Source organism: Notamacropus eugenii, chromosome X (genome assembly GCF_028372415.1).
Source record: "Notamacropus eugenii isolate mMacEug1 chromosome X, mMacEug1.pri_v2, whole genome shotgun sequence".
NCBI lineage: Eukaryota > Metazoa > Chordata > Mammalia > Diprotodontia > Macropodidae > Notamacropus > Notamacropus eugenii.
The window spans coordinates 6,047,617-6,073,470 of record NC_092879.1 but is presented as its reverse complement, the minus strand read 5'-3'; the positions used below and the strand labels follow the sequence as shown (position 1 = coordinate 6,073,470).

At 38.3% G+C, this 25,854-nt stretch overlaps 1 long non-coding RNA gene across 1 annotated transcript; it reads right to left on the bottom strand.

Moving 5' to 3' along the window:
• Window positions 1-252: 252 nt before the first annotated feature.
• Window positions 253-25,854, bottom strand: LOC140515348 (uncharacterized). Its single transcript, XR_011970985.1, has 3 exons — window positions 25,769-25,854; window positions 19,167-19,861; window positions 253-7,291 (listed from the first exon to the last, which is right to left on the bottom strand). It is a non-coding gene; the product is annotated as an uncharacterized lncRNA (long non-coding RNA).

The window sequence follows — 25,854 nt, the reverse complement described above, 5'->3', positions numbered from 1 at the left end:
ACTGTAACTATTGTAATATTTAAAGTTTCATTTTTCTAAAGTGGAATCCAATATTCTTTGCATATATATTACTTTTTAGAGTTGGAGGTAGTGGAGGGAAAAACTCGAAGTTCATAAATTGGAAAGAATGTTACGAACAGAAAGAAATAAAATTTTAAGGTTTAATGAAAAGTTTAAAGTTAAAGAAGGTTAAAATGATTTTGAATACATATAATACTATCTACAATAAAAAGGCAGAAAACACAGGGGAAATTGAAAGCTATAATTCTGAACTCTTCTTAAAAAATCAAAAATCTTTAGAATTCATGATATGAAAATAAAAATAAAATGAAAAAAGGGGCAATAATATGACCCTAATAAGAAACTTCTTTTTAATAAAGAATCCCAAATCAAACAAAGTTTCACAAAATTTCATCTTTAACAAACACCCACTACATATCAAACACACATCCTACCATTTCTGTCTTTTAGGTCATTAGACTGCCAAAGATTCACACAACGTACATTTTACTTCTCCATGGCCTCTAGGTCTAGCAGACTTAGTTGGAAGTCAGAAGTATTATAGAATCTGTAGTCACTGGAATGATTTCTGTTCTCATCTGTAGCAAATGACTTAGAGCTAAGCCAGTCAGTTTTTACTTATATACATATATTTCCATCATAAAAAAACTTAACATGCTACTATGCTCTCTGCTTTTACTGCAGTGTGTTTGGTGAAGCTTCTGTATGGTTCAACATATTAAAAAACATCTTGATTTTGGAATGATCCTTTTTTTTTTACTGTTGCGTGATGGATTTAACATCAAATCAATTTAAGCATAAAACGGCAACTACTTTGTATTGTATAAACTAATTCACAGCTATTAGGAACATTTTCTTAATCTAAACCAATACAAAGCTGCAGGAATGATAAATAGCAGTGCCATAGAAGGGAAAAAAATGAACAAGTCAATCAAATGACTTTTGATCGGTGGCCCTTCATTATTTGTCTTTCTCGCACACCGAAGAGATTATGTTCTTTGAGCTTCCCGTGTTCCGCTGCAACCAGCTGTCTCTTAGCTCTTTCCGTTATCATCTTGAATTGTGGAAATAAGGGCATCAGCTGAACTAAAGGTTTCTTCCGGTCTGATGTACCAGTGATGACCACACTGAGGACAGATTTCCCCACAGAAGTTCTCTCTGAAGGTGGCACAATGGGAGTTCCCACAGATTTTGAGGGATCTTGTAGCATGGCTTCCCTCCTGTGCTTAAAGCCATCTTGGGGACATCTCCCTGTTCCAAAGAGGCCCAAGCACAACCAATCCCAGGAGAGAATTTCCACGGCAGATTCTCTACTGCTTGGCCAAGACAGTGAGCTGTGGGCATGCCGAGCTGTTCGGAGCCCCATCCAGAGCCCCTCACCACTTTATCTCTTCAGAAATATGGCAGGGGCTCTGTCCCACTGTTTGCTCAGGGCTCTGGGAAAGCTGAGCCCAAGGAAAGACTCCGGGAAAGCCACCAACAAACTCAGGGTAACAGTTCCCCCTGGCCAGCCGAGAGTGGGGGGCAGAGTGTTCAGAAGGTCGCGAGGTGGGGGAGAGACCAGGGGCGCGTTTAACTCCCGCCCATTGGCCCCTCCAGAGCACTGCAGGTGAATGGCATGAGACAGAACCTCTGCATGCCTCTGCCCCAACAGAAGCCACTATAGCACCCCCTGTCATTTCTTATAGTACAGTAGTGCTCCGTCACTACCACGTGCCTCAACTTGTTCAGTTATTCCCCAGGTGAAGAATATCCCCACAATGTCCAATTCTTGGCCCCCACAAAAAGAGCTGCTATCAACTCTTTTGTACCTATTGGTCCTTTTCCTTTTCCCTTGGTCTTTCCTGGACACAGAATTGGTAGCCTTATTGGTGGGTCACAGGGTATAGGACTTTTTCACAATTCTTTAATTTTCTGACCAGCCTCAAATTCTTCTGAACTCTAGGGTGTCTGCCATTGTTGTGACAGGATGTTGACAAGCTTTGGTATTCATGAAACAGTGTGGGAAACCGGAAATTTCACTAGACCTGAAGTCAGAAGAAAGGTGTGTCTGAATCCCACCTCAGACACTTTGTCCTTTGACCTCTCTGGGCTGCAGTTTCCTCACTTATGAGTATTTTATCTTACAAGATGGAGCTCATAATATAGTAACAGCTACCTTGGTGTGTTTTTGTGAGGCCCCAATGAGACAAATCTGTGCATAGTTTAAATAGATAACCCCTAGTGAAATAGGATCTTTTATTGTTTTTGTTTTAGTGTAATCCAAAAGTATAATGCCTCTATTTGAATGTGAGAGGATCTTTCCCATCCATTGTACAGCCTGGGAAAATTTGTAAGAAAGTCCATGCATTTTGTTAATGAGGTGCTGGTTCTCAAGGGGTGTGATGCCCCCTGGCTCCAAAATGTGACTTTTAGGATGAGGTTTTACTTTGAGGCTTAGTTTTAGTAAGAAAGATTGTGTCAGATGAGAATTCTGGGAATCCTTTAAGGAGTCCCCTCGCTTTGAGCACCCAGATGTCGTGCTTCCATCTCTGGTAACTGGTCAGATAGATGCATCTGTCTGTTGAATTATGGTCAGACATTTTGGAAGCATGTCTGTTGACTTTTGATTTCTCTGTATTTTCTTTAAGGTTCAGGGTGTTGATTCCCCCCAACTAGAGGAATGATATATGTGCTTGGTTAAAGGACTCATATATGTTCTTGATTAAAGTGATTGTTAACCCCTCAAAAGTTGCCTTTCCTTTTATGAATGCAGATCTAAGAACCTTGATAACAGGTCCGACTGTGTATGTTGGGGTGCTTACTGTTACATACCTTGCCGCTCTCCATTTAAAATCTTGTGCGTGACCTTGGGCAAATTACTCCTGGAAAATGAGAAGATTGGATTAGATGGTCTCTCAGGTCCCCCCCATGGAAGACTTTAAAGGAATGACTGAGTAGAGAGATACCTAAGGCCACAGAAGTACACTGTACATGTGAGAATATTAGCAATGCCTGAAAGGAGAAAGATGGCTTTGTTCAGAATGAAATGTATCTGTCTAAGAGGAATGCAGAACAGGGTTCAGGGGCAATGAGATGAATGAAAAGCCTGAGAGGTAGAGTTTCTGGATAATTAATAATCAGTTCATCAATTAGGTTAGCTAGTTAATAAATTGATAGTCACTGATTTCTTTTCATAACCAAAGACAAAACCATGGAAGTTACTTAATGCTTCAAAACCTTTGGAAAAATAGTTGCCTCAAACAGGAGAAAATCAATCCTGATTGGTTCACAGTACATGAAAGGTTGGATATGTTAATATGAGAAGGTGGGCTCAAAGTCTTCAGCTCCACCTGTTGAGAACATGGCTTGATAATGAGACTCAGTCACCTCCAACAATCTGGACAAAGGAATCCATTTATACTGAGACCACTCTGGCCAAAAGAGTGCTTCTGCTTCATGATCTGGGCTAACCTAAACCACGTGGGGGGCTGGTCAGGTGTAGACTTAAAGGTTTAGGGATTGAATTCACAGAGATTACATTCCTTTTACACTACAAACAGAAGTAAGATCTTCTAGCTGGTTGAGGTCCTTGCCCAAGATCAGGGAACAAGTTTCCTGAGGATTTGAATGTCTCATTTATTAGCAATGTCCTTCAGAGACTGACTGACAGAGGGGTTGCTGCCTGAATGAGGAAATAGAGAGAAAATCTTAATCTTAATTTAATAATTGGTTATGAATAAAATAGGAAGAATCATTTCTCTCAGAAAGAAGATAAGGTCTTGAAATTAAAAGATGGACTGGAATCCCAGACTTCCTACTGCATACAGCTATAGCCTCACTCTCTGATTTTGTATACTGTTAGAGTTATTGTTTATGGTTTTTTTTTTCTAACTAGCCTTGGACAGGGCAGTCAGTTGGTGCAGTGGATAGAACACCAAGTTTAAGTCCAGATAGATCTGAGTTCAAGTCTGTCCTTGGATACCTATTGTTTGACCCTGGGCAAGTCAGTTAACCCTTATTTGTCTCAGTTCCTCATCTGGAAAATGGGAATATATTGGAGAAGGAAATAGCAAGCCACTTCAGTCCATGCCATCACATAAAGTTGTGCATCACTGAGTGACTGCACAACAACACCCTGGGACAGATGGACAAATATTTCCCTGAATGCCTGATTTCTCACTGGTCAAATCTCAGTTACACTTGATCTTCCTTCCATAAATTTCCTTCAAGACAAAAATCAGTCTTTTTTTGCATTCATGTCCTCAGAATTTTTGACAACTTTGGCTAGATAAATTAAGACTTTATCCCCCTAACCACAGCGGAGGGTAAAAGCAGCTCAATGTCGTCCCCACTACTATGAAACCTTTTCCTGTACCAGTGTGCCCTACTGTGGGGCACGCACTGCTCTAGGTGCTAGGAGTCTAAAGATAAAAAGGAAGCAGTCCCTGCCCTCAGAGAAAAGGACATTTTATTGATGGAGACCAACTCTGTATGAATAATACAAAACTCAATAAGCCCGGCCCTTAGAAAGAGGAAGAAGAGACATCTCACCATTCCTTTCCAGAGGAGAAAGGTCCACAGGGATGGCAGCAGGAATTTATTTTCAGATACTGTTAATGGATTGATTGTTTTAACTGAATTTTTCTTTCAAATATTTCTTCTCCTGTAGGATGGCTCTTCTGCATACTTTTGTTGTTCAGTATTTTTTCATTCATATCAGACTCTTTTGGGATTTTCTGGGCAGAGATACTTGAGTGTTTTGGTATTTACTACTCCAGATCATTTAAAAGGTAAGGAAACTGAGGCAAAGAGGATTAAGTGACTTGTCCAGGTCTTATAGCTAGTGTCTGAGGCTGGATGTGAATTCAGGTCTAGTTGATGCTAGGCTCAATGTTTTATCCACTGAGCCACCTAGCTGCCCTGATCTCTGTCTAGTAAAGCACTGTAGACATATGAACCATCTATTAATTAAGGCTCTTAGAGTGAATGGCCAGGGGCCAGAGAGCTCAGCTCTAATGGGGACCCTCCCATCCAGCATCACTGACTCATTACTTCTTAAGCATTTTGTGAAGCAGGCCCCTACCTGTCTTGCATGCTAAGCTCTATCAGCTTCAGTTTCCTCCTTTATAAAATGGGGATGACTCTGGCATTCCCTACCTGACCAGACTTCTGTAAAGAAAGTGCTAAATCCATCTCTGAGATGTACATAAGCATGAGTTGCTCTGTCATTACTATTTTCTCAAGGGATCTCTGTCCTTGGAATAGGAGAGAGAGGAGAGGGAGGCAACTAAGAGGAACATGTGCCAGGAACAGTAACTGCCAAAAAGTGAGTCCTGCAATATAATGTTAATGGGCTGATAAGATCTACCCTGTACATTAATAGGTCTCACTTGGAGAGCATTGGGGGAGGGACTTGTCTAAGGAGGAACTTGTTTAGAGGGAGGCTTGTTTGTAGGAAGGCTTCCACACCTCTTGGTACTAAGTTGATTAGGCACTGAGTCAAGAAGGCTGTGATGTCTTTTGGCTCTGAGAAGTGTATATATACTGTGAGTTGGCATTTTGCTTTTGGGGGTTTGCTCATGAGAACGACCTTTTGATTTCCTGGTCAAGACTCTGTTCAAAGTCCCCAGTTGCTCGAATGTAAAGACTTTCTCAATTCAATGACATATGTAAAGTGTATAGAAATCTTACTTTGATTCAGGCAGTCAGAGCCCTGTCTGTTAGTCTTTATGGTAATTTCTAGGATAGTATTTTCTCTGACATTCAGGGTTTTCACTTTTCCCCTGAACTAGAGAATGTAATTAAAGAAAATTGTTGACCCCTTAAAAGTTGGTCTCCTTTAAGAAAAACAGATCTAAGAACCTGTGCTATCAGATCATTCTGGGTGTTTCAGGGTGCTTGCTGTTAACATTCAAGTACAGCAAATACCAGGGAACACTAGGCATGCAGGGAGACTGAGGCCTGGGAAGCATAACTTACACAATGAGGTGGGAGAGGAAGCCTGGATCCTGGGTCAGCAAGAGATGGGCAGGGGCAGGTGGGAGTGGAAGCAAGAGAAGTGAGAAGGGATTTCACATACCACTCAAAAGATATGGAGAAAAAAGCCTGCCCCAACCAAAGGGGAGACAGTCATGCTACCTCAAGGACTCTGGGGACACAGAGTCTGCAGACATTAAACAAATAATGTCCCTCTAAGAAGAGAAAGGAAGAAAAGAGATTTGGCAAAGAGAAGATCATGAAAACACTACATAAAGGGCCCACGAGTAGCAGAAAGCTCCCTGGGAACAAATTCTGTAACCCAGAAGCAAATCGTCTATGGAGAAAGGATGGAGCAAGGCACTAGTCTATTTGCTCTTGAAAGAGACCTTGTTGAATATCTAGGAGACAAAAGTAAAGAAATGGGAGTGTCTTCCCCACAACCCCATCAAAACCGTCAAAGCAGATGGTTCACAGGAGCTTTGGATTTTAGAACTAGAAAGAACCAAAAGTCACCCTTTCATTTCCTACCTGAGACACAATGAATCCTCTCTCTTGTATCCCTAATAAGGGGCCATCTAATCTCTGTTTCAAGTTCTTCAGTAATGGGGACGTCACTACCTCCCAACTTAGGTCATTCCTTTGGAAAGTTCAGTTTTTCATTGTATTAAGACAAACCTGTATCTCTGCAATCAATTCATTAATCAATCAATCCTAGAACTATTTATTAAGCACCTACTATGTGCCAGATACTTTATCTTTCACCTTGACTCTAGTTCCTTACTCTTAGGTCATGGCAAAGTCCAATCCCTTTGCCATGTGACAGCCCTTCACATATGCGAAGACAGCTACCACTGCCTCTGCTGTCTTCTCTTTTTAGAGTGAAATGCCACCCACTTAAAGATTCATGGAATTTAGAGCTGGCAGGGTCCAATTTGCTCTAGGAAACAGGCCTGGAGAGGGAGGTTCAGTGACTTGTCCACGGTAACACAGGCTGTAGGGAATAGAGCTGAAATGCAATTGAGGTTCTGACTCTACATTCAGGGATCCTTCCACCACACAACCCTTCTGTTTTCATCTTTTCGTCGTAGGGTCAGGATTCCAAGCCCCTCACCATCCCCGTCTGTCAATGTCGTTCTTAAATGTGAATCCTAGAAATGAACATGATATTTTAGGTGTGGTCTGACATAGACAGTTGCTTCTATTCTTGTCATGATTCTTTTATCCAGCCCTGTGATTTCACTGGTGTGGGAGCACTCCGGTTTGGAGAGTTCTGCTGCTCATGTCAATCACTCAGGGATTCAGGAATTTCCTGGAACACAGAAGGGTTAAATGATTTGCTTATGGTCACATGGCCAAGTCAACAAGCAGAACTTGGACCCATGTCTTCTTGACTCCAAGATAGGCCCTATATTGTCTACCCCAGGCTCCATCCCATGCTTCTATTAATGCAACATGTATTCATCATAGCTAAGGAAGCTATGGGCCAGCCATTGAGCAATAGACAAACAGACAGCAGTACACACACACACACACACACACACACACACGCATCTTCATCCTCCAGCAGCCAAAACTCTACTCTGGGCACCCTGGAACTGCTATTTGCCTGTTTCACCTCAGGCTGTTGCTGCTTCTGGGTCTCCACAGAACCATAGCCACCACAAGTAGGAAACAATGAACAGTTACCCCAGCCCCAATACTTTTCTTTTAATTTATGAAGATCATCGTGCCAACTATGCACCCTGATGCATCCAGGATAGTCAGTTAACACAGGATCTTAAATCTGCTTTTCTCAAAGAAAAACAACTTTTGAGGGATCAATAATCTTCTTTAATCACACATAACAACAGAGAAAATACAAGCAGAGGAATAAAGAACAACAGACAGGGTGTCTAACTGTCTGACCATAAGCAAGACGTACATCACAGATCAACAGACTGATCCAACTGTCTGACCATTACATAAATACATAGTTACCAGAGAGAGAAGCACTGACATCTGAGTTTTCAACACGGGAAAGGAGGGAGGGGGTAGGAAGGTTCTTAAGAGTTATCCAGCATCTCATGTAGCACAGGAATCTTTTCCAAAGTGTATGCCCCCAAGAAGAACCTCACCTCAGAGTATATATACACTTTTCAGAGCCAGAAGGAATCACAATCTTCTTGCTTCAGTGACCAAATAATAAATTAATAAAAGGTGTGAAAGCTTTCAAGCAAACAAACCTCTCTATAAGCAACTTTCCCTTTAAACAAGTTCCTCTCTCACAGAGCTCTGTGTGAGGCATACCAATGGTCAGGGAAGATTTTTAACTCCCATTAACAGAAATGCTATTAACATTATAGGTATGCATAGACAAAAGGCATGGATATACATTGAATTTGATGTGAGGATAAAAAAAAAATCTAATTAGGCAGTGAAAAGAGTTTATACTGGGAGAAGAGTAAAGAAGGAGGTAGACGAGGGTAAATTACATCACATGAAAAGCCATAAAAACCTATCAGGGTAGAGGGAAAGAAGGGTTGGAGATGAGAACTGTTTGAGTCTTATTCTCATCAGATTTGACTTAAAAAGGAATAGCATAATCTGTTAGATATAGAAATCTAACTTACACTACAGGAAGTAGGAAGGGAAAGGGGAAAGAAGAATGGGTGAATAGTATGAAGGGATGAAGTAGTAAGTGTAAAGGGGAAGATAAGGGAGAGGGTTAGTAGAAGGGAGGGCAGAATGAAGAAGTCTGTGGTCAAAAGCAAAACTCTAGTGAAGAGGGGAAAGGAGGAAGGAAAGAGAAAAGAATAAACGTGAATAAAGAGAATAGAGAGAAAGACACAGACAGTAATCATATCTATGAATGTGAATGGGATGAACTCTGTCATAAAATGGAAGTGGGTAGCAGAGTGAATTAAGAACCATAATGCTAAAATATCTTGTTTACAAGCAACATATCTGAAGCAGAGGGATACACAAAGAGTAAAGGTAAAAGGCTGGAGCAGAATATATTACTCTTCACTTGGATTAAAAAAAAAAAAACATGGGTAGCAATCCTGCTCTCAGACAAAGCAAAAACAAAAATAGATCTAATTAAAAGAGATAAGGAAGGAAACCACATCCTGCTAAAATTACCATAGACAATGGAGTAATATTAATACTAGACAAATATGCACCAGATGGTACAACATCCAAATTCTTAGATGAGAAGTTAAGGGAGTTGCAGGAAGAAATGTATAACAAAACTATGCTAGTGGGGGACCTGAACCTACCCCTCTCAGAACTAGTTGTCATTGTTGTTTGTCTTTCATTCTCAAAGAGGGCCATGACATCAGGGATGTGATGCCATAACATTCCAGTGACTTGGATTTAAGTGAGCATGGGCTGTGAAAAGTAACCAATCTCACTCTTTCCACCAGAGCCATCTGGATCCAGTGGCGAGATACAGATAAGGATGACAGGAGATAGCCCTAGATGTAATGGGACACCTTAGTCTTTTTCGGTTAAGGTCTTTAGAAGGTCTCAGTTTGCTTGAGGAAGAGCCCATTTAGTGATTTGGGCTAGGTAAGAAACAAGGCCAAGAATGATCTCTTCACCTAGTTTAAGAAAAAAAAGTCTGGGAGGGGAAGACCCTCAGGGTTTCTGGTCAAAACAGAAACAATTGATATTTACTGAATGTTCACTCTGTGCCAATCTGGGCCCAAGCAAGGGGAAAGGGCAACTCAACCTTATATACAAGTCTTGCCTTCTTGATACCAAATGCCAGTCGTATAAAAGTAGATCACAATTTTTTTTTGCCTCTCTTTGTATCCTTCTCACTTGACACTGTGATTGGCACATAGGAGGTAATCCACATTCTTCACCTGAAAAAATGAGGGGGTTGAATTTCAAGAACTCTTTTCAGCTCTAAATCTATGATTCTATTACTAGATGGCCTTTAAGATCTTATTCCCAGTCTCTTTAGGTAACCCATTTCATATTTAAAGAGGTCAAATTATCAGGTTTTTCCCCCTTACACTGAGCAGAGACCTGTATATTTAAGTTATTGCTTCTTGTTTTACCCTCCCAGACAGATCAAAACAAGTCTGAGAGATGGTGTGGTGGAAAGACTATTGTTCCACTTCAGTTCAGTTCTACAAAACGTATCTAATAGCGATGTTCAAGACTCTGGGGGTCAGAAAGAAAAATAGTAAAGTTCCTGCCTTCAAGAAGCTTACAAGTTATTGGAGGGAGAAGAAACAACACATACACAAAATATATACAGAATAAAGTAGAGACTGGAGTGCAAGTGGATAGAGGACCTGAGTTCAAATCAGTAATGACCTTGAGTAAGTCACTTAAATTCTCTAAGGTCTCAGTTTCCTCATCTGTAAAATGGGGATGATAGAGGTTGTTGTGAAGATCAAATGAGATATGAGTCAACACCTAGCCCACAGTAAGTACCCCACAAATGTTAGCTACTATGATTGTTATTGTTGTTCTTAATTGTCATTATGGCATGGTTGTAAGGGGAATTATAATCAAAGATACATAGTAAAATATGTGGCCTTGAAATCTAGACTGAACAGTCCTGGACTTGCCATACAGATCACTTAACCTGTCCGGAACCTACTTCTTCACCTGGGAAAGAAGGGAAATGAACTGGGGCCCGAGTCCCTGGGGTACTTTCCACTCCTTGAAGTGAACTAGTGAATAATCCATGTCGGTCCCATGGTCTGCCCTCACTTGCCATGACACCTCTAACCATAAAATCTAAACCTAATCACAAAATAAACAAGAAAGATGTTAAAGAGATGACTAGAATTTTATATGAGTTAGATATGATTGATCTCTGAAGAAAACTGAATGGAGAGAGAGGGAAATATATCTTTTTCTCAGCGGTATATGGCACCTATACATATATTAGGGCAGAACACGTATTAGGGCAGAACAACCTCATAATCAAATGCAGAAAGGCAGAAATATTAAATGCATCCTTTTCAGATCATGATGCAATAAAAAGCACATATAATAAAAAGCCATGGAAAGATAGACTAAAAATGAATTTAAACTAAATAATCTAATCCTAAAGAACGAATGGGTCAAACAACAAATCATAGCAAAAATCAATAACATCATCCAAGAGAATGACAATGGTGAGACAACATTCCAAAAGTCATGGAATGTTACAAAAGTGATTCTTATGTAAAGTTTTATATCTTTAAATGCTATGTGAATAAAATAAGAGAAAGAAGAGATCAATGAATTGGGCATGCAACTGAAATAAGTAGAAAAAGAACAAATTAAAAATTCCAATTAAATATCAAATTAGATATTTTGAAAATTAGAGGATAAATTAAGAAAACTGTTGAACCAAGAGTTGGTTTTACTGAAAAAAAAATCAATACAATAGAAAAACTTTTGATTCATAGACAAACTCCCTAAGAAAAAAATTACGAAGACCAGATGGTTTTATAAAGAAATTCTATCAAATATTTAAAGAACAATTAATTCCAATACTATGAAAACTATTTGGGAAAATAGGCAAAGAAGAAATCCTACAAAATTCTTTCTATGATACAAATATGGTGCTGATACCTAAACAGGGAAGAGTCAGAACAGAGAAAGAAAATTATAGACTAATTTCCGTAATGAATATAGATGAAAAATTTTAAATAAAATATATGTAAAGAGATTACAGCAACTTATCTCAAGGATAATACACTATGACTGGGTGGGGTTCAATATGAGAAAAATCATCAACATATTTGACCATATCAATAACAAAGCTAACAGAAATCATATGATTATCTCAACTGATGCAGAAAAGTATTTGAGGAAATACAACATCCATTCCTATTCAAAACACTAGATAGCATAGGAATAAATGGCGTCTTCCTTAAAATGATAGGTAGCATCTATCTAAAACCAGCAGCAAGCATTACATGTAATGGGCATAAGCCAGAAACATTTCCAAGGAGATCAGGGGTGAAAAAAAAGGATGTCCATTATCCCCACTGTCATTCAATACTGTGCTGGAAATATTAGGTTTGGTAATAAGAGAAGAAAAAGAAATTGAAGGAATTAGAATAGGCAAAAAAGAAACAAAACTATTACTCTTTGAAGAAGATATGATGGCATACTTAGAGAATCAATTAAAAAATTACTTGAAGTAATAAACAAATTTAGCAAAGTTGTAGGACATGAAATAAATTATCAGCATTTCTATATATAACTAACAAAGTCTAACAATAAGACACAGAGAAATTTCTTTTCAACTTACTGTGGATATTATAAAATATTTGGGAAAATCCACCTGCCAAAACAAACCCAAGAATTTTATGAACACAATTACAAAACACTTTCATGCAAATAAAGTCAGATCTAAACAACTGGAAAAATATCAGTTTCTCATGGATAGGCAGAGCTTATATAACAAAAATGACAATTCTACCTACATCAAATTATTTATTTAGTACCACACCAATCAAAATATCAAAAATTTATTTGATAGAGCAAGAAAAAAGTAACAAAATTGATCTGGAACAACAGAAGTTCCAGGATATTAAGGGAATTAATGAAAAGAAATGCAAGGTAAGGTAGTCTAGCTGTACCAGATCATAAATTGTATTATAAAGCAACAATCATCAAAACTACTTGCTATTGACTAAGCAATACAATGATGGATCAGTGGAATAGGTTAGGTACACAAGACATAACAGCCAATAACTATAGCAATCTACTATTTGATAAATTTAAAGACTATAGCTTCTGGCACAAGAACTCACTATTTAACAAAACCATTTCTAGTGGGCAGAGTGACCATGGTGGAATAGAAGCAGGGAAGTGCCTCACCTCTTCTCCCAAACCCCTAAAAACACCTGCAAAAAAATGACTCTGATCAAATTCTAAAGCAGCGAAGGCCAAAGAATGATAGAGTGAAAAATATTTCCTGCCCAAGGCAAAATGCAAGGCTGACAAGAAAGGTCTGTTGAACCAGGCTCAGAGCAGAGGGCAGTCCAGCGTGTGCCACATGGGCTCAGAAGGATCTAGAGCAGGCCTCTGAGTGCTGAGTCTCTGGCAGCTGAATTGGTTCCCAGACTTCTCAACCCACCATATTTAAGACAGCTTCAAAGGTCATTGGGAAAGTTCTCTCACCTCAGTGAGAAAGGAACATGATCTGGCCCCAGCCCCAGCCCCAGGGCAACTGCAACCACAGTGGTAGCTCCTTCTGGAGCTCTCAGGCTATGGAACATAGAGGAATAGAGTGGCTGATATGGATCACAGTCTTTGGTGGTGGTTCTGGGGCAACGTGGAGTTCTGGCAAGGCAGAACTGGTGGTGGTTGTGGAAAGGGAATACTACTCACAGTTCCTGGACAGAAAAGAGTGCTTATGGTTGCTCACAGACCAGAGTGCAGGCCTGAAGAGGGGTAAACACCTCTACTTTGATCATACCACTTGGAGGAACTTAGAATTTACAGGTCCCTAGAGATATCTCAGAAAACAGTTGCATAAAACCCATGAAGCTTGGGGTAATGCAGTCTCCACTTAACAAAGAACTGAAAAGTAAAGTCGTTGGTTGGGAAAATGAGCAAAAAGGGAAAAAATAAGGCTATAGAAGGTTATGTTCTTGGTGAAAAGGCATTTTCTTATGATGAGGACAATCAAAGAATACAAGGGGAGGAAGACAGAAAGGTCAAGGCTCCTACATCCAAAGCCTCCAAAAAAAAATATCAAGTGGTGTCAGGATATGGAAGAGGTCAAAAAGTATTTTGAAAAGCAGGTAAGAGAAGCAGAGGAAAAATTGAAAAGAGAAATGGGAACAATGCCAGAAAATCATGAAAAATGTATCAACAGCTTGCTGAAGGAGACTCCAAAAATACTGAAGAAATAACAACTTTAAAAATAGACTCACCCAAATGACAAAAGAGACCCAAAAAGCCAATAAGGAAAAGCATGCCTTAAAAAGCAGAATTGGACAAATGGAATAGGAGGTCCAAAATTTCGCTGAAGTAAATAATTCCTTCAAAATTAGAATGAAGCAAATTGAAGCTAATGACTCTATAAGAAATCAAGAAATTATAAAACCAAAACAACAGAATGAAAAATAGAAGAAAATATGAAATAACCCACTGGAAAAACAAGTGACCTAGAAAATAGATCCAGGAGAGACAATTTTAAAATTATTGGACTACCTAAAAGCCATGATCAAAAAAAGAGCCTAGATATCATCTTTCAAGAAATTATTAAGAAAAACTGCTCTGATATTCGAGAACCAGAGAGTAAAACAGAAAAGGAAAGAATCCACTGATCACCACCTAAAAGAGATCCCAAAAAGAAAACTCCTAGGAATACTGTAGCCAAATTCCAGAGGTCACAGGTCAAGGGAAAAAATATTACGAGCCAGAAAGAATTAATTAAAATATTGTGGGAAAACACTCAGGATAATGCAGGATTTAGAAGCTTCTACACTAAAGGATTGTAGAGCTTGGAATACTACATTTCAGAGTTCAAGGGAGCTAGGATTAAACCCACAAATCACATAACTAGAAAAACAGAGCATAACTCTTCAGGGAAAAAAATAGAATTTCAAAGAAACAGAGGACTGTTTCAAAGAAATGGAGGACTTCCAAGCATTCCTGTTGAAAAGACCAAAACTGAATAGAAACTTTGACTTTTAAATAGAAGGATCAAGAGAAACATGAAAAGGTAAACAGGAAAGAAAAGCCATAAAGACTTATTAAAGTTGAACTATTTACATTCCTGCATGGAAAGATATTTGTTACTCATGAGACCTTTACCAGTATTAGGGTAGCAGAGTAGTTAGAGGGAATATATACACACATATATGTTTATATATGTGTACATATATATGTATGTATGTATATGTATATATTTGTATGTGTTTATGTGTATGTCTGTGTATATTACATGTGTATGTTTGTATACATGTATATATATGTGTGTGTGTGTGTTTACATATGTATTTTTGTATGTATCGTATAGACAGAGGGCACAGGGTGAGATACATATGAAGGCAGGATACCTAAAAATAAAATTAAGTGTTGAGAGGAATGAACTAGGAGGAAAAAAAAGGAGAGGCACAATGTAGTGAATCATATCACATAAAAGAGGCAAGAAATAACCTTTAAAATGGAGGGAATGATGGGGGAGGTGATAGGGAATAAGTGAGCGTTATTCTCATCATATTTGGCTTTAGAGGGAATAACACATTCAATTGGGAATGGAAATCTGTCTTATGCTGAAGGAAGGCAGGGGGAAAGAGAGTAGGAAAGGGAGGATATCAAAAGGGACGGCAGATTGGGGGAAGATGTAATTAGAAGCAAAAACTATTGTGGGAGGTTAGGTCAAGGGAGAAAATGAAACAAATGGAAAGCAGAACAGGATAGAGGGACATGTGGTTAGTTTCTCACAATATGACAGTTATGGAAGTGTTTTGCATGGTTACACATGTATGATCTATATTTAATTGCTTGCTTCCTCATTGAGGGTAGGTTGGGAGGGAGGAAGGGGGAGAATGTGGAACTCAAAGCTTTAAAAATTAATGTTAAAAATTGGTTTTGAATGCAACTGGGATATAAGTTGTATAGGCAATGGGGTATCGAAATCTAGTGTGCACTATAGGAAAAGAGAGAGGAGGGAGTAAGGAGAGGGATGATAGAAGAGAGGGTACATTGGAGCAAGGGGTGGTTGGTGTCTATGCTGTTTTGGGGTGGAGAGAGGAGAGATGGAAAGAAATTTTAGAATTCAAAATCATATGGAAGAGAATGTCGAAACTGAAAACAAATAAATCATATTAAAGAAAAAACTGCTGGGAAAACTGGAAAATATTATAGCCAAAACTAGGCATTGACCAACATTTACACCATATACCAAGATAAAGTTTAAATGGGTACAGGATTTAGACATAAAGGGTGATACCATAAGCAAATGAGGAGGACAAGGAATAGTTTACCTGTCAGATCTATGGAGAAGGGAAGAATTTATGACCAAACAAGAAACAGAGAATATTATAAAGTGCAAAATGGATAATTTTGATTACACTAAATTGAAAAGTTTTTCCACAAAGTCATTGCAAATAAAATTAGAAGGAAAGCAGAAAACTGGGAAACAATTTTTACAACCATTGTCTCTGATAAAGGCCTCATTTCTAAAGTATGTAGAGAACTGAGTCAAATTTATAAGAATAAAACTCATTATCCAATTAGAAAATGGTTAAAGGATATGAACAGACAGCTTTCAGATGAAGAAATTAAAACTATCTATGGTCATATGAACCAATGCTCTAAATCACTATTAGAGAAATGCAAATCAAAACGACTCTGAGATCCCACATCACACCTATCAGATTGGCTAACATGACAAAAGAGGAAAATGGTAAATTTTGTAGAAAATGTGGGAAAATTGTAACACTAATGCATTGTTTGTGGAATTGTGAATTGATCCATCCATTCTGGAGAGCAATTTGGAACTATTCTCAAAGAACTATGAAGTTGTGCATCCCCGTTGACCCAGCAATATCACTTGTAGGTCTGTACCCCAGAGAGATCATAAAAATGGGAAAAGGATCCACACGTACAAAACTATTTATAGCAGTTCTTTTTGTAGTGGCAAAGAATTGGAAATTGAGGGTATGTCCATCAATTGGGGAATAGCTGAATAAATTGTGCTATATCAATGCAGCAGAATACTATTGTACTGTAAGAAATGATTAGAAGGTGGACTTCAGAAAGGCTTATATGAAGTGATGCAGAGTGGATGAGCAGAAACAGAACCTATTACACAGTAACAGCCACATTGTGTGATGACTGACCTTGATAGACTAAAACCTTCTCAGCAATGCAAGGATCTAAGACGACTTCACGTCTTACACTCAAGATGGAAAATGCTATCCACCTTCAGAGAAGGAACTTTAGAGTCTGAATGCCGATGGAAGCATGCTATTTGCTCTCTTTTTCTTTTGTTGTTTTGTTTTGTTTCTTCTTTCTCATGGTTCCTCCCATTAGCTGTAACTCTTCTTTATATCATGACTAATGTGAAAATATGTTTAATATGAATGTACAGGCAAAGTGCATATCAGATTGCACATACTAATTTACTTATTCAGAGCTTTACCAATCAAAGTACCAAAAATTTATTTTATAGAGCTACAAAAAAATCATAATTCACCTGGAAGAACAAAAGGTAAAGAATATCAAGGGAATTAATGAAAACAATGTGAAGGAAAGTGGCATACCTGTAGAGACTTAAATCTATATTATAAAGAGGCAATCATGTGAACTCTTTGGTACTGGCTAAGAAATAGAGTGGTGTATCAGTGGAATAGGTTAGGTATACAACTCCTATAGTCAATGACTATAGTAATCTACTCTTTGAGAAAGCCAAAGACTCCAGCTTTGGGGATAACAACTCACTATTTGAAAAAAAAACTGCTAGAAAAACTGAAAAACTGTATGGCAGAAACTAGTTGTAGTATATACAAAGATAAGGTCAAAATGGGTAGATGATTTAGACATAAAGGGTGACACCATAAGCAAATTAAAAGCGCAAGGAACAATTTGTGTGTCAGATCTATGAAGAAGGGAAGAATTTATGACCAAAGAAATAAAGTGTTACTAAATCAAAAATGGATAATTTTGCTTGGGTCAAATTAAAAAGGGTTTGCAGAAACAAAACTAATGCAATCAAGACTAAAAGGAAAGCAGAAAGCTGTAAAACAATTTTTATAGCCAGTGTTTCTCATTTCTAAAATATATGAAGCTCAAATATTTAAAAAAAAAACAAAAGTAAAAAATGGTTTTTACTTGTAATTGGGGAAAAATAAAATACTAAGTAAATATTTTTTTTTTAAATGTAAGAGGGTCAGTCTTCAAACCCTTTACATAATGTGAATTTATCCATGGATGTGGAAAAGGGCAGGAAGGAGTTGGGAAGGGGCTGTACTCCCATTGGAGAGGGGCTGACATATGTTTGAAGGATACATGGGGGCTGAGTACAGAGAAGCAAGAGCAGGAGACAGCTGTTGGGGCCAGCCACATGAAAGCCTGGCTGGAACTGAAAGGAAGAACAATCCAGCAGTCAAACACATGGGGCTGGACACAGAAACATTCAGGAGAAGACACACACATTGGCACCCCAACATGGATGGACAAAACACCAAAAAACAGAGACCAAACTCTCTGGTGGGTAGGCTTCTGAAACCAAGGTCTCCTCTCTCAGCACTGGAGATCTTAAGCCAAACCCTGATCCAGCAGAGGTGATGTCTGTCTCTTGGCAGGTCGGTTCTTCTACTTTCACTTGGAGGATTTTTTAAAAAGTTCTTTCTGAGAGTTTGGGAGCAAGAACAGAAAGAGATCCCAGTACGGTATGGTAAAGTTTACATGGGAGTTCTTTTGAGAATGCAGAGTTCTTATAAAATTCCTTACACAAAGTCCAATTTTCAAAATATGAATTTATGTAAAGCAAGATCTGCCTGTACCCCTTTCTATTCCCATTCAGTTTTCTCCAGAGGTCTTTCATATGTATGTTTTTAAAGATTCTATTCTGGTTTCTATTTTATGTTGCTACCTGTTTCCATCTTATGAGTGAGTTTATCCCATTCACAAGGTTATAATGACTAACTATTCCTTTCCCTCCATCCTATTTTCATCTGTTTCTCCTTCTCTCTCTCTCTCTCTCTCTCTCTCTCTCTCTCTCTCTCTCTCTCTCTCTCTCTCTCTCTCTCTCTCTCTCTCTCTCTGTTGATTCTGTCCCTCCCTTAATGTCTATTTTCCATATGACCACCGCCTTCTTTTACTTGGCCATCTTTTTGTCACTACTTTTTCTTACTCCTTCCCCTACTTATCTGAAGGCTAAGATAGATGTTTTGACCAACTGAATAAAGATATATTTTACCTTTTTGAAACAATTACCCCTGACCATTTCCCACTCCAAAGCTCTTCTGTGAACATCTATTTAATGTGACATAATTTTCCCCATTCTTTATTTCCCTAATACCACTTTTTCCCAGCCTATTCATATTTCTCGCTTACATCATCCTCACCTAATTGGTTCAGGCCCAAACCCTCTTTCGAGGTAGAATCCTTCTACCTATCAAATAGTGATAAAAATCTTAGAAGATATGCATATCATCTTCCTTTATAGAAAAGTACACAGTTGAACCTTTTTGAGTCACTTATGATTGGTCTTTCATACTTACCTTTTAAAGCTTCTTTTGCGTCTTGTATTTGAAAGTCAAAGTTTTTCATCAGCTCTGGTCTTTTCATCAGGAATGCTTTAAGTCCTCTACTTTATTAAATATCCATCTTCTCCTTCAATGTGTTTCTATAGAGAGATCCTGTCGTACCTGGAATGCTCCCAGAGAGAGTGTCTCCTGCCACAGGTGTCTTTTCCTCTGAGTGTTCTGAAGGTAGACGTGTTTCCACAGAGAGCAAGCCTCTAGTAATTGGTATAAGAAAGAGACTGGAAAGTCTTTATGGACAAAGGAACCAACCCTTTTAAGAGAAACAAAGATGGGATCTCAGACTGCACTGGGCAGGCTTTAGAACCCACCTATGTTTCTCTTAAAAGTTAATTTCTTTGCCCAGCAGAGCTTCCCAGTTTCTTTATTACACTAGAATGTTCCCAGAGAGAAGTTCTTCTGAAACAAGTACCTTTTCCTCTGAGTGTTCTAAGGTGAGATGTGCATCCACAGAGAGCAAGCCTGTAGTAACTGGAAGGTTCTCAGAGCATGTCTCCACCTATAAGTATCTTGTCCACTGAGTGTCTTGAGGGTAGATGTGTTTCCACAGAGGGCAAGACAGTAGTAACTGGAATATTCCCAGAGAGAATGTCTCCTGCCACAAATATCTTTTCCTCTATGTACTTTATAGTTGTGTTGACTGTTTTTCCTTCCTAAAACAAAAAAGAAATACCACTTATCACATAGCATGTATCTCGTGGAGGAAGAGAGGGAGAGGGAGGGTTACATTGGATACCATTGTATAAGAAACAGGAAACATTAATGAATTTTTTTCAATCAGGTCAAGAATCTAAAGATTATCAATGGAGAGGTGGGAAGGGGAAATAAAGAGATTTTATGTGCAGAGTATTCCTTCCACTGATGCATCTTCAGCATCAGGGCTTGACTTGAGACCTCCATAGCCAAGACAGGAGAATTCTGGCTGCTTTGCCCATTTATCCATGTGTCTGGCATCCATCTCTCTGTCTTCTGTCCATGTACACTTAGGGACTGTGTATCTCTCCTCGGTCCATTTGTCATAGCCTGTCCTGTCCTCTGTGTGACAGTGTCCAGCTTCCACATTTCTGTCTCCTGCATGTTCTTCTTCTCAGTTCTCTCCAGGACCCCAACACCCTCCTGATCCTCCTCCTACTCTCAGTTCTATGTCCTTGGCCCCCATGGGTCCTTGAACTTTCTCCTGCCCCTCTCCCTTCACAGGTGCATGACCTCCTTCCTCTACCCCTACCTCCCTTGTAGCCAGATCTGTGGGCAAACTCACATTACTTTGAAAGAGTTCTATTTATAGGTTTACACAATGGTTCACTTATGTAAAATGAGAACTTTCTGTAGTTAATAAAAACAGATGGCATGAAAGTAAAGCAGTGTGGCAGAAATTTGATAGAAGATCACCAGCTCACATCACATATCAAATTAAACTATAAGGGATTACACGAATTAGAAATGTTAGGTAAAATAATCAAGTGATATCTCATGAAAATTATAAAGAAGAAATATATTTATAATAATTAATATTTACTCTAGTTTCGACCTACAACTCATTAATTCATTCATTCAATAGGTATAGATTAAACTCCTCCTCTGTGCTGGGCACATAGAAAGGTAGGTGGCCTAATTAAGCAATCACCAACTCTTTCTTTCTTAATTACCTCCTGCATAACAGGTACTGTGCTTGGTTCTGGAGAAGCAAACACTATTAAGGACACAGTCTCTAAGGACTAGAAGCCTATGCTCTAATGAGACAGAAAACACACAAAATTATATAGAGAATAAACACAGATAAAGGCAAAGTACAAGGCTGTCTGGGAGCTAGGTCACTAGCAGCTGGGATCAGGAAAGGCTTCATGGACTAGGTGATGCTTGAACTGTGTCTGGAAGGAAGAGACAGATTCTCTGAGACCTAAGGATAGAGATTCAGCTTCAGAGTAAGGAAGGCTCATAGTTGAAGTCCTGCTTCAGATTCATGTTAGCATCCTGGCCATAGTCAAGTCACCTAACCTCTTAGTGCTGCAGACAACTCTCTAAGATCACAGACACATTTAGATGGGTTGTCAGCCTTACTGAGGAGACAGAAAGATGAAAGAGTTTTTGACATGGAACACTCTGACTTGACCTTGTCTGGGGTCATATAACTAGCAAATGCTTGAGACTGGAATTGAAATCAGATCTTTCTAACTGCAGGTCCAGTGCTCTAACCACTGAACCACCCAGATGAAGGAATTCAGAGAGCCCAGAAGACTATTGCCAAGTCACTGTCCAGGAGGCTGTCTTGAGAGAAAGAAAAGATCAGAAAAGAGCTCATTCTCAGTGCACTAAAATTCTACAAATGCTCAGTTCCTTCTAAATTCACCCTCCACCCTGAGGAAAACTCTAGTTGTCCTACCTGAGTAAAGAATTTCCTAACCTTATGTTAGGTGGATGCAAGGGTCTCGGAGCAAGACCTATCACCCACAGAGAATGTAAACTACCTTTAATGTAAACAACAAGAGCAGCTTCAGCTACCTCATGGGAAAATTTGGAAGAGGTCTGGACACTCCATTGCCTATACAGATTTCCGGGTCACAGTTCAAGGCCAGAGAGGAGCATTTTTTGGCAAGAGGGAGTAGGGACTCTGAGGAACAATGTTACTTGCAATCCCAGTGGCACAGGAGTACTGAAGGGTAAGATCAAATGGAAGCAAAGACCCTGAGCAGTCCCGAGGGATCAGAGGTTCTTCCTGGCTAAGATCCAGAGCACAGACCAGGAAATCTGTGACCGAACCTAGTGAGATCTGATGACTTTGTTGAAAGATCAGACATCACTCTCCTGATGTCATTGGTCCTCTTCCAGAACAATTAACAACACAAGAACAACAACAACAAGGTAATATCAAAATGAGAAGATTTAGATGTGAAGGGTGATAACATAAATAAATTGTGGCAGCAAGGTATAGTTTTTATCCCTGTGAGATCTATGGAGAAGGGAAGATTTTATTACCAAACCAGAGACAGAGAACATTATGAGATATAAAGGGGACAATTTTAATTGTGTGAGAAATGAACCCAAGTAACAAACTCCCAATTGTGAGAAACATGCTCACCTTAAACAAAGAACAATACTTGCTGTGAAATCAGGAAATCTTTTGCTAATCTTTATATTCATGCCCCCTGGATGAACAGGTAGCTCCCAAGGAAAGCTATAGGAAGACTTTGTTCAGACCAATCCCAGCCTTTTATACTGTTCTGAATTTTGGATTTCCTGCCCACCATCCATTGGCCCTGTGACTTCATGTTCTCCCCTCTGATAAGCTTCCCCTAAAACAGCTCATCAAGCCTGCACACACGTTTCTGACCTTTAATCTGACCGTGCTATATAACAACTCTCATCACTTAAAGCAGGGAATTTTAACCTGGAGAAATAATTTTTTTTTCCTTGTTTCCCACAATTTTATTACATATAAAAGGTTTTACACAAACAAAACCTATGCACCCAAGATAAGAAATAAAACAGAAAGCAGGAAACAAATTTTGCAACTGTCTTCGATAAAGACCTCATTTCTCAAATATATAGAAAACTGCATTAAATTTATATGAATTCAAGTTCTGATAAATGGTAAAAAGGTATTAACAGATAGGTTTCAGATAAAGAAACCAAAGCTATCTGTACTTATAGGGGGAAAAATGCTTAAATCACTACTGATTAGAGAAATGCACATTAAAACATCTCTGAGGTACTACTTCATGCCTATCAGATTGGCAAAAATGGCATAAAAAAGAAAATAAATGTTGGAGGGGATATGGAAAAATTGGGACACCAATGCATTGTTGGTGGAATTTTAAGTGATCCAATTATTCTGGAGAACAATTTAGAAATATGCCCAAAGAGGTATAAAACTGTACATACCCTTTGATCCAGCACACTCAGAAGAAAACTTCATCAGTACTGAGAATCTTGAAACTGTATGAAATGAGATTTTTGTACCTTAACTGGACAATTTTATTGACTGTTTACTGATTGTCTTTGTGTCCTTTATCTGTAAGATCTACTTAACAAAGGCAACTGTCCTCTTTGGTTTGGTCAGTGTGTTGATCAATTTCTTCCTTCCCATCCCCTCTATTGTTACCCATCACAAGTCCCAAAACCTGTGATGAGGTGTTGGCCATATCAGTTACTGATTCATTGAGAAAGCTACACCTCTCATTAGAATCAGATGGGAGAATGTGAGAAACGATTATTAATAACCAATATTTTGGAGATTCAGTGCTTCCTCCCGCCCCCTTCTTCCCAATTCCTGACTTTACATTCAATCTTTCTTCAGAACATTTCTGATGAGACCATTTTGAATCTTTTTATCCTTGGTCAGCCCCCACACAAGTTTACAAGTAATTTACAATCTAAGGTAGGGAAAGCCATTAAGTTCTACTCAACTTTGGGTGGAGACAGATTCTTTTGTCTAGATAGCCCATGAAGGGATTGGGTGGTCTGATAAAGGAGGCATTTTCTCTGTCCAGAGGGGAAGTGCTGATGACTTCACATTAGACCCACTTAAAAAAAAGACAAACATATAAACTTTTCACCCCAATCCCAAAGTAAGTCCAGTTACAAACTGCAACTCTCATGCATGCATGCATGCATGCATTCTGTCTGCTTTGAGAGAAAAAAAACATGGATACAAGCTAAATAAATAAATGAATGAATGAAATAAAACCATTTTTCAGAATGGCTGGACCAACTCATAGCTGCACCAACACTTTATTATTTACCTGTTTTCCCACAGTCTCTCCAACAATTCTGTTTGTTTGTTTATTTTGTTATAAGTTTACCAATCAACTCATAAAGGGCCATGAGTTGTTCTCCTAATTATCTGTCTACTCATCTTCAATGTCAATGCCCATGACTCATGACTATGAAGGAGAATGTCAAAGTTTCTTTCATTTGAATTTTCCTTATTATTAGTAATTTGGAGCATTGTTCCATATGTTTGTGAATAATTTAGATTTCTTCCTATGAGAACTACACACACACACACACACACACACACACACAAACAAACACATATATTTATATATTCTTTCACTTCTTTGACATGGTATCATTTGAGAAATTCATTTTTCGTTTCTAATTGAGAATTGGTTCTTTATATACCTTACATATTAAAGAAACCTTGGGGAAATGTTTTTTTCCCCATTTACCAGCTTCTTCTGGTTTTAGCTGCATTAATTTTCATTTTACAGAAATAATTAAATTAGCTTATATGATTGCAATTTAAATGATCATTTTTTTACCTCCTAGGATCCACTCTATATCTTCTTGGTTACTGGACTCTTCTTCTATCTATAGATGAGAAAGGTAATTTCTCAATTCTTGAATTTTAAAACAATATCTCCCTTTATGTCTAAGTGATGTATTCATTTGGAGTTTATTTTGTTTTATACTGTGAGATGATGGCCTATATCTATTTTCTACCATAGTGCACTTTAGTTTTATCAGAAGTTTTTGTGAAAAGTGAGTCCTTAGTCCAGTAGTTATTGTCTTTGGATTTCTATAACACAAATTACCAGCGTCATTGTTTCAAAATCAAATAAATAAATATGTGTAGGTGCTGGTTTTATGAAAATATTAGTGGAGGAGATAAACTATTAGTTAACTTGATTAACCAAAAGAAAACCAAATGACCACTCTCAAAAATGAAAGAGTGAATGCATCACCAATGAAGATGAAATTAAAGCAGTGCTTAGGAGTTATTTTGCTCAATTATATGCCAACAATACCTACAATCCAAATGAAAAGGGGGAAAACTTAAAAAAATATAAACTACCAGTGTTAACAGAAGAAGAAATAGAATACTTAAATAGCCCTACCTTAAAAGAAGGCATTGAGGCAGAACTATATTCCCTAGGAAAAAATCCCCAGGACCAGATGAAGTAAAAGTGAATTTTACTAAACATTAAAAAAAAACAAAAAAACATTTCATCCCAATAATATTCAAACTATTTAAAACAACAGGTAAAGAAGGATTCTTATTAAATTCCTTTTATGACACAAACACTGTTTGGACACCTCAACATGTGTAAGGGAAAATAAACACACCAATCCATTCTTGGTAGAGATGTTAAATGACTTATCCATTTTGGAAAGTAATTTGGAATTATGCTAAGTAACAAAAATGCCCAAAGCCTTTAACACAAGGACTCCGTTACACTCCAAGGAAGCCACTGATAAGAAAAAACGACCCCATGTACTCCAAAATATTGATGACATCACTTTTTGGGACAACTACATATTGGAAAGAAAATAGATGCTTATCATCTGGGTAATGGCTAAACAAGGAGTGGAACATGAATGTCATGGAATAGTGCTACAATGAAATAAGAAATGATGTGTGTGATAAATACAGAGAAGTATGGAAAGATCTTTGTGAATTGACACAAGGTAAATAAAGCCAAACCAAGAATAAACTATATATGCACAGCAACTAGAACAATTTAAGTGGAAAAAAAAGACAAAAATAAAAGTATCTGTAACAAAATGTTAAACATCAAGGGGGACTGAAAAGGAAACATGAGAACAAACCATCACCATACCCTATCCAGGAGGTGAGAGGTCCACAGGTGTTACACATGACACACCTTGTCCTGAGTGCTTTCATCATTTGTGCTTTTCTTTTCCT